The sequence below is a fragment of the Sturnus vulgaris genome, chromosome 32 (genome assembly GCF_052056855.1).
Source record: "Sturnus vulgaris isolate bStuVul1 chromosome 32, bStuVul1.hap1, whole genome shotgun sequence".
NCBI lineage: Eukaryota > Metazoa > Chordata > Aves > Passeriformes > Sturnidae > Sturnus > Sturnus vulgaris.
In genome coordinates, this window is record NC_142274.1 from 452607 (window position 1) to 468489 (window position 15883).

The 15883-nt window shown below is 55.5% G+C and overlaps 1 long non-coding RNA gene across 1 annotated transcript; it reads left to right on the forward strand.

Annotated features, from left to right (window-relative positions):
- The first annotated feature begins 670 nt into the window (after nucleotides 1–670).
- Nucleotides 671–2276, forward strand: LOC148220681 (uncharacterized). The gene is made up of 2 exons (XR_015798676.1): nucleotides 671–1886; nucleotides 2167–2276. It is a non-coding gene; the product is annotated as an uncharacterized LOC148220681 (long non-coding RNA).
- The last annotated feature ends 13607 nt before the right edge of the window (nucleotides 2277–15883 follow it).

The following is a 15883-nucleotide window of genomic DNA, read 5'->3' on the forward strand; positions in this document are numbered from 1 at the left end:
CACATGGCAGGTGAGCCCAAAGCCGGGGCACAGCTGGGCAGCAGAGGTTCTCCCCTTTGCTGGCACAGGGGAAGACAGAGGGAGAGAGGGGGAATCCTTCTTCAGCCGGCTGCAGCCAAGTTGTTTTTTGGCGGGGGCAGGGGCTGGCTGTTGTAGAGCTGGCTGGGAGGGAGGGAGCAGCATCGGCCTCATGAGCTGTGCCCGTGTCCCATAGGAACACTGCAGTACAACCCGCCAGAGTGGATCCTCTTCGGCTGCTACCATGGCCAGCCAGCCACCATCTGTCCCTGGGCATCCTGCTCTATGACCTGGTCTGCAGGCTCCTTCCTTTCAAAACCCCTGAGGACATTGTCCAGGGCAAGTTCTTGCCACCCCGGGTGTCTCAAGGTGGGGATATGCCTTCAAGGCATGGGAGCAAGAATGGGCTTGAGAGATGGCATCTGGCATATAAGGGTCCTGCTCTTGCAGCTAGGGAGGAGGTTGATCTCCTGGGTTTAGGCGGAGGAGGTGGAATGTGTGCTGTTCTGCTCCAAAAGGGAGGATGGATGGGAAGCTTTGGGTGCAGCTCCGAGCACTCCTAGTGTGGGGTGGGCACTGTGGAATCTGGGAGAGCCTGGACAGGAGGTGACCAGCGGTTTCTGGTTTCTCTCTGCAGAGTGCCAGCACCTGATCAGGTGGTGTTTATCCATGGACCCTGCAGACAGGCCATGCCTAGAAGACCTTTTTGAGCATTCTTGGCTACAGGACCCCCAGCTGGCCCAGGAGACAGCAGAGATCCATCCCTCTGCACAGTAGGATCCAGGAGCCCAGCAAGTCCCAGTTGCTCGTGTCTCATGGTGCTCAAAGCAAACCCCAGAGCGTTTCCCTGTGGCCGTGGCACGGAGCAGAGAGCGCGGCCGAGGAGACGCTTCCGTGGGTCCCCGGCGAGTTGTGGAGGGAGCGGCTCAGGGCTCCCCGTCCTATTGGAGAAGTGGTGGCACAGTGCAGTGAAGTCTCCACAGACTGGAAAAGGGGAAACATCCCCCTGCAGCTCAATGGCATCGTGATGTCCCCACAAGCCGAGGCACAGCTGGCGTGTTCTTCTGGAGCACGACATGGAGCCAGAGAACACCATCCTCGAGCTGGCCGCTGGCGGGGCAAAGCCCACGGGCTTTGGCTGCGGCCCCTTCCTGGAGGACAGGACAGGCTCTGTGCCCTGACGAAATCAAGATGAGTCCCCAGGCGGTGCAGGGGCGGGGGGATGCTCGTGCTCCCAGGCATGCCAGGGCTCGGCCTGGCCACGCGCCGGAGGTTCCCCGCTCGGTGGCAATGGGGAATATTCATCTTTGTGCCGCCCGCCCAGCTGCTTTTTGGCAGGACAGGGCACGGATGTTGTGCAAGGGGAGCCGGCTCCTGGCCTCGCCGACGGCTTCTGCCAGCCAGCCTGGTGCGGGCTGGGGTGGGGGCAGCCTGCCTGACAAAAGCATCCATCCATGAGGATGGGGGGCAGCAGAGGGGGGTGGGTTCCAAAGCCATGCCCCAGCTGGTCTGCTTTTCAGGCCCTTGAGGAAGGGGTGGGCTTACAGGCAGGAAAGGTGGGGTTTTTCCCCACCTGTGGTGAGGTTTAATTCTTGCATGGAGCGGTCAGACCCTCCCCAGGCCCGTGAAACATTGATAGCCGTGTTTCCAGGTCTCGTTTTGAATTGACTTTCATGCAATTGTTCTTTGTTTTTTCCAGGAAGATTGCACCTTGTGCCCAGACCGGGTGGGGAAGTGCCGGCACTGGACGCACTCCACGGAGGTGCCAGCACTACCCGGGGCAGCCACGGTGTGCAGGGACATCCCCCTCAAGAAGGACGAGGACCTTGTGTGGGATCAGCTCCTCTCCTGGCAGCAGCTCTGCAGAGGTGGGTACCCAGCTCCACAGCACAGGTGGCACAGGGGCAGATGGGAGTGGGCACACGAGAATCTCGCTCTTGCAGCTGCTGAGGAGGTTGCTGTGCCGTGCTTAAGCAGAAGAGGTGGAGCGTGGCCTGCCCTGCTGCTCTCCTCTAAAAATGGGAGAATGGGTTGGGAGGTTTGGGCTCTGGGCCCAGCCAGCAGCCTGGCCCACGCACAGGCCCTGGTGGGACAGGGGGGACAGGAGCCTTATGTGACTGACCGTGGCTTTCTGGCTTCTCTCCCCAGGCTCCCAGCACCTCATGCCATGGAAACGGCACCCCTGGGCCTGCCCATCTGGGAGGGCTGGAGGGCAGCAGGTGTTCATTTGCTGCCAAAAATAAATCTTTTTCTTGTTATTACCATCATCATCAGAGCATTTCTTTCATCCTTTTCCAAGCTTTTGTCCTCCCTTCTTCCATGGAAATCTTTTTCTGTCCTTCCTCTTGGTGGCATTTGGGATGGGGGGTTAAGCAAGGTGAAAAATTCAACAGCAGCTCCTGTTGCCAACTGCAGCTGCCCCTTCACGAACCCTGAGCTTCCAGCAAGGTCTGCGTGTGCCTTGCAAAAGGGAGTGGTTTGCAGGGATGGAGCTGTCACCCCTCTGCAGAAGCTGGGAGGAAATCAGAAGTGGCAAAAGGCCATTTTGGCTCAAACACTGCCCAAATTCTTCATCCTTCCCCCTTCCATGCAATTGATCAAACTACCCAAGGAAAACAGCTCAATGTCCTCCAAGAGCCCATTTTGACATGGAAGTTTACGAGTTCAATGTTGGTCATATGCCTTTTTCTGGGCACCAGATGTTACCTCCTCCATCACCATGCAGGCATCCTGCCTTGCTCCTGGTCCCAGACACAGCAGCCCCACCCCTCCTATGGCCTGGTGCCCTGCCCTCTTTGCCAGCCCTCCCCACACCCTCTCACTGTTCCCTGAACTGCCCAGGAAGGAAAAGCCACTTGGCATGGCAGACTGTGGGGCCTGCCTGAGGATTCCAAAGCCACACTAATTTCACAAATAACTCCTGGGATTAGCACATCCAGGTCACATCCTCACTTGAGGATATCCTGCTCTCTGTTCACTCCCCTGTTCCCCACAGACAAGAAGAAGGCTTGTGCTGGAAGAAAACTGTTCATTTTTATAAATAGAACTTGTTTTTCAAACCTCAGGGTTTTCATTCTTTTTTTGCAAAGATACAGTATTATCTGAACAACCTCTGCATATATATCTATATAAAATAGATGTGTGTGCATATATTTATAAACTTAAACAATTCTGAAAACTTGTGTCATTAACAGCAGCCCTTCCTGCTTGATAAGAGAGAAGAAAACTCCAAAAAGGGCAAAAATGCAGCCCCTCTCAACCAGAGGAACTGAACCACATCCATCTGTGGCTGGAGAGCATCCCACCAGCTCCAGCTGGGAGGCTTGAACTTGAGTGTAAATGCATCTTCTTAGAGCATTTCTAGACACTGGCCATTGCTAGACAGGGCCGTGCTGGGACACATGCCACCCTGCCCTGTGCCCATCCCTTGGGGAGGGCACACCAAGCACAAGGAGCAGCCCTTGAACAGGTGGCAAGTGGTCCTCACTCTGCAGGTGGGCTGTGACTTTCTAACTCAAATACCTACAGGCAGAACTGGAGAAAAGGGAAAAAGGCAAGGAGATGCCTTTCTGAGAGAGGTGGCCACAGTAACACAGACCAGCTGCCCGGCCTTGGGCTCCTTTGTCCTCCATAAGGTTCGGCAGCTCAGGGCTCTCGCTTTGTTTCATTGCTGCTTTTAGTAAATTGTTCCTAACTCAACCTGTGACCTTTCATTTTTTTGCCTGCAGTTCTCTTCTCCATCCCCCAGCCGAGGGAAGGGGAGGGAGAGTGGGAGAAGGGAGCAGTGCGTGGTTTGGAATGTTTCAGTGAGAGCATCACACTGGGGATAACCGGGGTGTCACAAAGGGCTCCCTGTGACCTGCCACCTGCCCCTGGCAACAGCCCCCAGGCTTTGTTGGCATGGACCCAGCCCCCAGGCTGCAGTGTCCGGCAGGACAGCGACGGGACAGGACGGGAGCACGCAGCTGGCGACAAGCCCGCGAGCACAGCTCACATCTTGTCCCGCAGAAGGCAGACAGATATTTCACCCAGCCTTCCCCCTTACCGATCTTTATACATTTTCTCTGTTCCATAAGATGGAGAAGAGGCCTCCAAGAAAGCCCAGGGTGGCCTGGGAGGAGGTGGCGGCTCCTCAGGAGAGCAGCTCTGCAGCGGAGCCCCCCGAGGTGACCTTGGTGCAGCCACTGCAGCCCAGTGAGTGAGGGGCCCTGTGGGACTGGGCAGGGCTGGGTCCCCGTGCTGGGATCAGGTTTCCCTGGCACAAGGGCAGCGGGGCTTGCAGGGCTGGGAGTGATGCTGGAGTGCCAGGGCTGCTCAGGGTAGGACACCTGCCCTGGCACAGGCTCTGCTGAGGAGGGGGACAGCAGAGGGGCCCCAGCTCCTGCTCCTTCCTCTGCTCTGTCCTGTCACAGCAGCCTCTGCAGCTCTCCCTTCTGTGAAAAACTAGGTTCCGTTTCCTGGTAGATTCTAGTAAGTTTAATAAAAGACAGTAAGAGACAATAAAACAAAAGGTTACAAGTGTCGGGTGCTTGGCATTCCGCCAAGAACACACCATAACTCACACATTCATAGACCTTTCATGCATTATTCAAAATCCACCCCCAACCTGAAGATCAGCATTTTCACTTTTTAATTTTTTTCCTTGTGGCTCCTTCTTGTTGGTGCACTCCTTAATAACGGTGATCAATAAACCCTTTCCCTGGAGTTCTGGTGTTCGTCACCCCGTCCTCATCCAGATAGAATAATCCAAGAATGTGAAGAATTTCCTGATTATCTTTTTACCATTCTCTGTCAGTTATATGAACAAAAGCTTTTACATCACCATGTTCAAGTCCAAGAAAAATATTTATCACACTACTGTTTCTAAGGTTTTTTTAATAGCAGAACTAAAAGAAACGATATTAATTCAGCAAAGTTTTCATTTAAATTCATTTTCCATTCATCCATTTGAATATTTGTGAAAAGTACATAATACGTACTTATAACACTTCTCTCCCCCTCCATTAGATGCCAGCTGGGTACCTGTTCATGTACAGGGAGCCATGGACTTCATCCAGGCCTTTGTCAGCAGCCCCGAGAAGGTAGCCAAGGCCCGTTGGGTGGTGGCTGTGCCTGGCCAGGGGTGCTGGCTCTGCCGAGCAGCTGCTCCCACAGGGCTCTGCAGCCCAGGGCTCTGGTCCCGCTGCCTGGCTCTCCTCACTTCACGCTGCCCCATTGTCTCTGTCCCCCAGCTCCAGGACAATGACCTGAAGCTGAAGTTCCTTGAAAGCATCTGCACCCTGTGTAGAGATGTCAAGGACAGTGGCTTCTCCCAGGACCTGAATGATTTCTGTAGCAGATACAAGCTGGGACAGATGATCCAGGTGAGGAGGCACGCAGCGCTCTGGGGAAGGGGGCAAGGACCCCCACAGCCTGTGAGGGCTCCACTCGGGCAGGGCAAAGCTCTGCTGGCTGTGGGTGCTGGCAGCTGCCAGGTTCCAGCCCAGCTGTGCCCTGCAGGTGCTGCTGAAATTGGAGCCCAAGTACGAGATCTGTACCCAGGTGCGGCAGCTCGCCATGCTCGCCCTCGCTGGACTGAGGTACTGGCCCAAGGGCCTGCAGAGCCCTCCCAATGCTCCGTGCCCACCTGCCCATCCCTGCTGGCAGCCCTGCCCCAGAGCTGCAGGAGACCTTGAGGCCCTGCTCCCAGCACCAGTGTCCAACGGGGCCCCTCTCTCTTTGCAGCACCATCGGGACAGTGCTGGAGAAGAAGAGAAAACTCTTAAGACTCTGCTTTGACAGCATCTTTTTCCTTCCTCCAAAGAGGGAAATGCAGAGACTGGAAGCAACCCTCTTTTCTTCGGTAAGTGCTGCATGAACTGGAGGAGCCTCCAGTCCCTCTGGGCTGCTCCTGGCCACCCCATGCTGCCTTAGCACCAAAGATCCGGGGCAGGCCATTGTCTAAGCTTCTGAGCTTTCCTACCCTCATCCCTTCATCCCTTGCCAGGCCCCAGCCACATCCAGCAATGCTGGCTGCTCTGCCCCCAGCACAAAGCCTGCTCCTGTGTCCCTCCCCTCACCCTGGGAGTTCAGATCAGTCTTCTGGGGATGGGAGGGACAGCAGAATCACAGCCACTGCTCTGTGTCATCCTTGCAGACTCTGCATTCCATGGACACCATGCTGGAGGTGATGGTGCTCAGCTCTCCTCCCTCCAAAATCATCTGGATTCTTCAGCACATCTTGGAGGTCTGGCCCGTGCACAGAGTCGGGGGTCAGAGGGCTGTTCCTCACTCTGGAGAGGAAGGAGCCCGGGGTTGTGTCCAGTCTTGTCCTGCCTCCTGCCAAAGGAACCCAGTCCCAGCCAGAACCAGGACACCCCCAGTGCCTGCAGGCAGAGCACGCTGCAGGGAGGGTGCCCAGCTGCCCTGGGGAAGCAGGGGGTGGCCCAGAGGCAGGAGCCCCCTGGCAGGCTTTGCTTGAGGGCACAGGAAGCCTGGAGGGACGGTGCAAGTGTGTCTCAGGAGCGGGGCCAAGCTCCTGCTGCTGCTGGAGTGGGTGTGTGCTTGAGGGGCTCACCTGCAGCTGCTCTCTTCTCTCTTCCCAGGAGCTGCTGGACTACATTGACAGAGTGGCAGTGCAGGAGAGGGTCATGGGCAGGGTTAGGCAGCTGAGCCAATTGCTTGCCCACTCCTCTTCCCATGTGTTGGTAAGGAGCTGCTACCCTCCAGCCAGGCCATTTCACCTTCCCTATGCTGGGGTACAGCCACAGCTCTGAGATGCCTGCAAGGCCTCAGCTGCCCACCCTCAGCCCTTCTCTTCTGCCTGCCTCCCCCAGGCTGGTCAAAATGAGGACAGTGCTGCTGCCTGTGGAGAGATCCAGATCCCAGTCCTTGGGAAGCTGCTGGGACATTTCCTGTTCAAGTCCTTCAGGACAGAAAGGACAAGCTCTATGGCTCTGGATAGTCTCTGCTCTCTCTTCACATTCATCTGTCATCAGAAAGGTCAGAGAAGCTGTGGTGGGCTGCATCCCCATGCACGGCCACATCCCCAGATACACCTGCTCGTCTTCCTGGGCCTTGTGACAGCCCCTTGTTGTCCTTGGTGCAGGTGCCATCATGTCCCCAGTGCTGCTGTCCCCTCTGCTCCTGCCAGGTTCTGGATGGTTCTGTGTAGCTGAGCTGCTCCTCCATGCAGGACTCAGCCCCACTCTGCCCCTTCCCCATGGCCTCTGCCAAGCTCATGTCCCACCCTGCCACATTCCAGCCCTGCCAGCCCTTCCCCTGACCAGTCCAGCAGCCACGGTGTAACTGGGGGCTGCATGCAGAGCTCCAGGGGCTCAGAGCTTCCCGGGCCAGCAGCAGTGGGTACAGACACTGGAGACAGGTCCCCCTTGCCACCAGTGCCCAGCACCTCTTCCCGTGACCAACTGCTCCCCAGCCATTCCTGCATCCCAACTCTTGTCAGGGTGGGGTCCCCTGCTGGCCCAGTGGCTGTGACTCACCTATGGGTCCGTGTTTCCCCTCTCTTTAGATGCCACACTGCCAGAGGGCCATGCCCAGTCCCCAGCACACTGGAAATCTGAGATCATCTCCTTGTTGAATACGCCCAGCACCTGGACAGTTAAGGTAAGGAGCCTTCCCCCTTGCTGGGACTCTCACCTGTGGCATCAGCAGGGCATTTGTGTGTGCAAAGGGTGCAGAACCAGTGGGGCTGTCCCTGGTGAGAAGGTTCCCACTGTCCCCGAGCAGGGAACACTGTGGTGTCCAGGCAGCAGCAGCAGCTCCCCAGCCCTGCTGGCCACCAGCGAGCCCTGGGTCTCTGCAGGGCCTGCGCCCCATGCCCGAGAGCCCAGCCCTCCTCCCTGTCTCGGGGCCATCCTCATCCTCCCCTGCATGGGGACTGTGGCCACTGCTGCCAGCTTCCCTGTGGCCACTGCTGCCAGCACTGCCCAGCACCTCTGGCCAGGGCTGCTGACACTGCCCAGCCAAGCAGCACCTCGGGACACTGGCTGGCACTGGCCTCTGATCCCTTCCTTCCTGCCACAGGCCTTTGGGAGATACCTCAGGCCTGCTGAGAGGACAGGCGTTGTCCTTGCAGCCATCGAGATCTTGGGACGCTCCAGCCTCTTGGACAAGAAAGCTCCAACGGAGTTTCTGGAGGTGGCCATGAAATCCCCTGAGCTGTGGCTGATGGATGTAAGTGGCCTGGGGCTGGATTGCCCTGCCCTTGAGCCCTGTCAGGTTCCTGCCTCCTGCCCTCCCAAAGCCAGCTGTGTGAGGCTCCTGAAGCCACCTTGAGGCAGCAGAGAGGGTGTTAGGATCCCACTTCTGACATCCAAATAATGTTAGGATCTGGTCATTTTAAGATACCAAACCACAGTTAAGGTACGAAAAAGACCATATGCCAAGGTCAATAGTGCAGATTAAATATAAGAATAAATGGGATGTAGAGAGAGGGGGAAGGTGAAGAGAGACAACCACACAAACACAGGTTACAAACACAGACAGTCACCAGCACATGGTGACATTGCACTGGCCCTTCTGATCTTCACGGTGGCAGGGATTCCCCCAGCTGTTCTCAAGGTACCACTTCTATCTGTCCGAGTCCTGGGTATCCACAAGGCATCTGTGCTCTTGGCACAACTGGGGCTGGCCTTCTGTAAGCAGTTCCTTCCTTCTCCCACAGTTTGCCAGGGTAGGAATTTTTGTCCAGACAGGTAACCCAGATCTGCCTCACCAGTCGTGGCGTCCTGCTGTGGTTGCTGTCTGTGCTTTTCCCACAATCTGCACAGTGGCATTTTGTCCACTGTGCTAATTCCAATCCTCCGTTCAGGCCTGGAATTAACGCCTCCCTTTTTGCCATCTGTGCCTGCTGTGGTTGCTTATCTTATGTGAACTTCCTTCTTTGGCAGCGCTTTGAGATGAGTTAACTGCGTCCTTTAGGTCCTGACAGAGGGATGGGCAGGGCAGCCCAAGACACGGCTGCACTGCAGTGGCAGCACCAGCCTCACCTGTATTCCCTCCAGGTGCCAAAGATTGTGAGACACATCTTTGCCTACTGCGATGAGAAAAACACACCAGCAGCTCACAGCTTTTACTCACTGCTTGCCCTGATGGCGAATAAGTGGCCTGGGAGAGTCGTTGCAACAGCTCTGGACGTTGCACCAAGAATCAGGTACTGGCCCTGAGAGCCTGGAGGGCTTCATCCCTGTGGGGAGAGGCAGCCGAGACACTCTGGCTGCCAGAGCCAAGGAACACTGCAGGATCACCAAAGGGAGCAGTGCCCTCCATCATAGCACACTTCCCAGCCCAGGCCCGCAGCAGCCAAAGCTGGCCAGGCAGCCCAGAGCCAGCTCGCTGCTCCCAGCCCCATGGGGAACACCCTGGCAGCCGTGCCCACCTGCCCGGGCAGGGTCCCTGGGCAGCAGGGCCAGCCCAGGCTGTGCTGCAGTGGCCGGGGCAGCCCTGCTGACAGCGCTGTGCCTTGCAGTGACAAAGTCTGTCTGTGGAAGGCCATGTTCTCTGTGCGCCAGACTCTGGAGAAGGTTCTGAAGGAGCTGCAAATCCAACTGCAGCACTGGCATAATGACATCATCACTGAGAAGCACAAGTCCTGCCTCACGTTCCTGGCAGTGAGTTATCAGGAAAAGCCCACGTGCTCTTGGCCTCAGCTGCTGGTGGGAAGCAGGAGCTGTGCCAGGGAGCCCTGCCAGCTCTGCCTGGGCTCTCTGCTGCTTCCTTCCAGATGCTGGCCTCTGATAATGTGGAGGAAGAGGACCTGGATCCATTTTATACCGACTTGAGATCTCTGAGGTATTCAGGAAGAGAAATGGTCCCTCTGGTGCTCAGGGCCCTGGTGACACTGTCAGAGAGAGCTGAGACGGTGAGCAGGCCGCTGTGGAGGGCAGACATGTGGCACCTGGACTCTGAGGTCTCAGGGAAGGTGGTGGCTCGGCCTGGGCTGGGAGTCAGGTGCTGGGGTGACTGCTCCAAATGCCCTGCCTGCCATGGTGTGGCCTGGTGGCTGCCTAGGGACCAACCAGCCACAGGAGTTCTCACAGAATGGAAACTGTTTTCAAAAAGGCAAGAAAAATGAAGCGCGTTCTCCGAGAGCTCCTGAAAATCCGGTGGCGATTTTCTTGGGACTGTGCGGTGATGGTCATGGACATCTTCCAAAACGTTCTGGGGCACCTAAAGAAGAGTGAGGCCAGCCCCATGGCTGTGAAGGTGTTGCAGAAGCTCTGGCACTTCTTTGATGAGGTAAGGCTGATGTGGGAGCCTGAGCCCCGCAGAGGGACCCTGGGCAATGACCCCTGCCCTACAGCCCAGCCCTGTGAGCAGCACTGGGAGCAGGCCCTGCTCCCCTGGGCTCTCCTGGGATGGATTCCGGGCCTTGCAGCCCAGAGCTGCTTCTGCCCTCTCTGGGCTGGGACCCTGCAGCATCAGCCACCTCAGCTCAGCCACCTCAGCTCAGCCACCTCAGCTCAGCCCCTCCTGGCCGTGGGCAGGGAGCTGCTGTGTGCGAAGCTCAGCTTTCCTCCTTCCTACCAGAAGGAAGAGTGTGTACGGGAGCGCTCCATCTGCCTCTTCAGAGACGTGCTGGGCAAAACAGTGTGGTGGGACGAGAGGGCCATGAAGAAATACGCACGGAAGTCCCTGGTCTGCCTCCTCCTTCACATGAGTGACCAGGCCCCCGGCGTGGCCAAGGTACCGATGTCACGGCTGAGCACTGACCCAGAGAGGGGAGGCTGAAACTCTCGGGGGATCCCAGCCATGGGGGTGAGGGCTGCTGGCAGCAGGCAGCGTTCCCCCCAACAGCCCCTGGGAGCCAGGGCCCGCAGGGCCAGACAGGCTGGCACGGCCATTTCCAACCCCTGCCCTGCCTGCTCCAGCAGGGCTGGGCAGCAGCCCCCCACAACCGAGGCCTGGACACGTGTGTCCCCAAAGGCTTCTCAGCTGTCCCCACTGGTGTCCCTGCAGGGCTGGGCACCTCAATCCCTGCTCCCCCTGGCTGTCCCCAAAGAGACCTCGAGGATGCTTTGGGGAGGGCATGGCCCAGATTCCTAAGGGCACGATCACCCCAGGAACAAAGCCCAAGTCTCCTTCCACAGCCCCTGGTGCCACCTCCCAGCTTCTGCCCCACAGGCCTCCAAGGAAGCCGTCCTGGCTATAGCAGAGCTCCTCAAGTGGAAAGAGCTCGAGCACCTGGCACAGACAGAGCAGACATGGAGGATGGGCGAGTGCTTGGTGAGGATGAGCCCCAGGCTGGGCAAGGACTGCCCAGCACACTGTGCTGGGGCTGTGAGCTCTGCAGCTGGGCCCAAAGCCTGGAGCTGCACCCTTGCCCCTGTCTCAAGTAGAGCAGCCTCCTCCAGGCCCATGTCCCCTCCATGGCCCCAGCATGGGGAAGGGCTGTGAGACACAGGGGTGCTGGCAGGAGGGGCTGCTGTGGCCACCTGGGGGCCTCCTAGAAATGCCCACAGCCCTGTGCTGTCTGCAGCTGGCCAAGGACAGGAGCAGGGCTGAACGGTTGGTGTGGGACAGCCAGCCCTACCTGCTGAGCCCTCAGGCCCCCATGCGAGAGGCAGCCCTCAGGCTCATTGGTGAGTCCCAGTCCCCAGGGTCCGTCTTGGGGCAGCCTGGCCCCGTCCCCCCAGCCCTGGGGCTGCCATGGGCAGGGCCTCGGCCTCCCTGTGCCCACTGTGCTCACATAGGTGAGGGGCTTTGGTGGCCACCTTGCCCAGTGCCACCCCCAGACTGCTGAGGGGGTCAGGCAGGGCCGGGGGCCACGCTGCTGGGAGCACGCTGGGGAGCAGGGGCTGATGGAGCTCTGTGCCCAGGGCTGGCTGCGCGGCACCTGAGAGAGCAGAGTGAGGACACCCTGGCTGAGATCCTCTTGGGTGAGTGGGGAGCCAGGGCTCGGGGGAGCCGGGGGGGTCTCTGCACACACTGGGGCTCATCTGGGCTCTCTCTGTCTTGCAGAACTTGAAATGCTGCAAGCAAGAGAGAAGGATGCCTCCATCCGTTGCCTGGCAGCTCAGACCAGCTTGATCCTGAAGTCTCTAAAACAGCAGCGAAGATCAAGATCCTCCCTGTGCACGCTGTGCTGCTGGTGCCGCTGAGCAGAGAGGGACCTTCACATAAGGAAGGGACACAAACTCCAACACCTGCTGACCCATGAGGAGTGGGAAGGATGCCCTGGCTTTCTAAGGTCCTTCTCAAAGTGCAGCCCAGCGTTTCCATGACTGCTGACTCCACCATCGCCCTGACCAGGTGGGACCCATTCCCCACAGCCCCTGAGCATGGTGTGAGGTGGTCCAGAATAACCCCGGGGTCGTGGCCAGTCCCCTCCTGGCTCCTGCTAAGAGCCTGAGCTGCCCACCCTCAGCCCTTCTGCTCTTCTGCCTGCCTCCCCGAGGCTGGTCACAATGAGGACAGAGGTGCTGCCTGAGGAGAGATCCAGATCCCAGGCCTGGGGAAGCTGCTGGGACATCTTTTCAAGTCATTCAAGACAGACAAGGCTGCTTTATGGCTCTGGATGGCCTCTGCAGCCACTTCAAGTTCACCTGTCAGCAGGAAGGTAAGAGAGGCTGTGCTGGGCTGCATCCCTGCACACAGCCACGTGCCCCCGATGCATCTGCTCATCTTCCCGGGCCTTGCCATGGCCCCTTGTGTGCAGACACGGGGGCTCACGTGGGCTCTGCTTCTGTCACAGAGTTTTTGAAACTGCAGGCCAGAGAGAAGGATCCTGGGCACTCGGACCTGGCTGTCTAAAATCCTTGGAGAGGAGTCAGTGTGGCTGGATCCAAGCCCAACCACAGACCTTTCTGAACCAAATTTAGTTCTAGAACCTGAATTACCTTATATATATAATTTATACTAGTAAACAGGATGCATAACTTATATATATTATAAATATATAATATATGAAAATTATATGAATAAATAATATATACATTGTTGAAGTCTATACATCAAGAGTGTCTGTGAATTCTTCAGAGAGAAATCAGAGTGCAGGGATTGAATTAAAACTTTGGATGGACTGAAGTATGGTAAGCCACTCACACATAAAATAGAGGTGTAAGTTTAAGTTTTAGAATAAGTAAGCAAGTACGTAAGTAATTAAGAGTAAGTTTTAAGTGATTTTAGTGAATAAAGGTCTCAGATGTCAGAGTAGAAGTGCAGGTTCTGTGAAGGCTGAAAAACATAGTCCTAGATACCAGTTGTTTCCATGGAGGCTCCAGGAACACAGTTTTAGACATAATAAAACTATAGTAAGAATATTGCTGACATTTTTCAGGTAGAACAAGATAGACCATATGTGTAGTTTATACGTAACCTGGTGTGCTAAGGAACTAGAATTCTAATCAGTTAAGTAGTGGTGGTTCGAGTTTGTGTCTTTAGCTTGTTGGGAAGTTTCTATATAAGAATTTATGCATTGGGGAGAGCTTCACTTCTTGCCATTTGCTTTTTGCTTTGCTTTTGCTCCTGCTCTCTCCTCACTGCCATCATCAACACCCAAGAAGAAGACAGGAGCTGTCACACCAACATCAGCCCTGCCAGGACCACCAGGAGCAGCTTCTGCTTCTGTTGGGGACTTCACACCAAAGTTTTAGCATGGAGTTCAACACTTGTGACTCTGCCTTTCGAGACTGATGTGCCTTTGCAATAAACAACTTCATAGCAACTATTAGCTGCTTGGCTCATTAAAGAAAACAACCTGACAAATTGGTGCCTAGAGCACTGGAGATTTAACCCCACACATTTCAATGGAGAATTTGGAATATCATCTCCCACTTTAGTTTTAGAAGAAACCAGCCTCATATTCAATAATTACAAATATACAGGCTATTACCTCTGAAAGTCCTAACGGTATTTCCAGGTTTGTAATGGAGGCAGGAGAGGGGAAAAGAAAGGGGACTGCCAAACCTACAATCACTAAAACTGACAAAAGAGGGTGCTTCAAGTCCAAAAATGCGATCTCAGCCATGCACACAAAAATAAAGCAGCTCCAAAACACCAGCAATCACTCTATCACACTCCAACACTCTCTCTGCAAATTAATTTTTATATCACAGGCATCCCCATATTGATATGATGGCAAACTCAAATCGACACACCACTCTTACATGAAGACACTCTCAGAGTTCAAGAAGAATGCAAAGAACACGAGGAATGCAAAGGAATTAACCAATCTTCACCACAAAGGCAACTCCAGACAAAGTCGAGGCCAGGATTCAGTTGTCAAGGGAGATTCTGTTTTTTCCTCTCTTCCTTCTTCTGTCCAAGTCAAGATGGTGGCAGCCTATGCTACCAGACAGCAGAACAATGATTTTTCATGAAACTACAATCTTGGCCTGATCAGCTCCTGATACCTCCCAGGGACAAGCTCTAATACTTCCTAACCCCTAATACTTCTTGGGGACTTGAACCCTGGAGAGGGGAAACTCGAACTCCCTGAGGTGGGGAGCACAAATCTCCCCCAGATAAACTTACCCAGGGACTCAAACCCCGTCAGGGGAGACTCAAAATCCCCTTACCAATAACTCTGTGTGGGGATTTGCATCCCTTGTCAATAACCCCAAGAAAAATAATTTAAATGATATCTTTACTTACCCCAGGGATCTTGCCTTGAGTCCCTGAAGATCTAAAGTTGAGGTTCTCCCCGAAAATTCCTCAGTGCTGGCTGGAGATCTGTTGACTGTAGATTCATGGAAGCTCTAGGCTGATCTTCTGGCTGGCTCTCCAATTTACTGTCACAAAATCTCCAAAGTGTTGGAATAAGACTCCTTAACACTAATTTGGTTTAAAGAAGGCATCATTTATTCAGGCCTGAGGTCCCACAAAGGATACTCCTAACCATTTGAGCACACACAGTTTTACAAGTAAGTGCATATTACAATTTACCCATTACCATACAGCCCACCCCAAGTTCCCAGATCCAGTCCTTCTTTTGTCTATTACTACATTCTTGAGCCAGATGTCTTCTTCTTATCTTCTTTTTCTTGCTGGGAAAGCAGTTTTTGCGTGCCTTGTTTCTCAGCTAAAAGTTCACAGGCACAGTAAAACTTAAATTAATTCTTTTATCACCTTGAATGGAAGTTTCCCTCTGGCTTCCTTCCCTGAGCACTCCTGTTCCTGCAGAACCACCCTGATAATGGACCTCCGTGTGTTGGACATGGTGGCTGTCACCTTGACATGGCCAACACTCACCTGGACGGGCTCCTGGCAGGTGTCCAGGGTGACACAGTAGCACGCAGTTGTCCCGTTGTTGGTTGGGGGAGTCCCCCTCTGGGACATGCGGGTGTAGGTGTCCTCCAACCTGCCCAGGTGAGCTTTGACCAAGGACAGCTCCAGGCCCAGCTCCATGGGGAACAGGTTGTAGTCCAGGGGGTTGGAGAAGAAGATGGCCACAGTGAAGGTCGTGGCCTCATAGACCAGGACTCCCACACAGCCACGGAATGGGGGGCTGGAGAACCGGCAGGTGTCAGAGGAGCCGGGGGGCACGGTAGGGCTGGGGGGGAAGGAGCTGTGCCCGCTGTAGAAATAGGTCCTGGGGAGGAGAAATGGGGGGGATGTGATCAGGGCAGGATGGGAGATCGTGGTGGAGCAAGTGATAGGTGGTGGAACCAGTAGGAAACAATCTCACCACCACTGGGAGGTGCTGGAAGCAATGTGAGATAATGATGGGACTACTGGGAGATGATGAGAGCATTGGGAGACCAGCAGGGGATGGACCAACCCCTGGGAGATGCTCCCACCAAGGGATGATGACCCCACCCAAACCTCCCCCCTGCACCCCAGGGTTCCTCCCATGTTGTCCTCTCACCTGGGGTTCTCCAAGGTGACATTTTGGGTCTTGTTAGATATCTGGATCTCCACACTC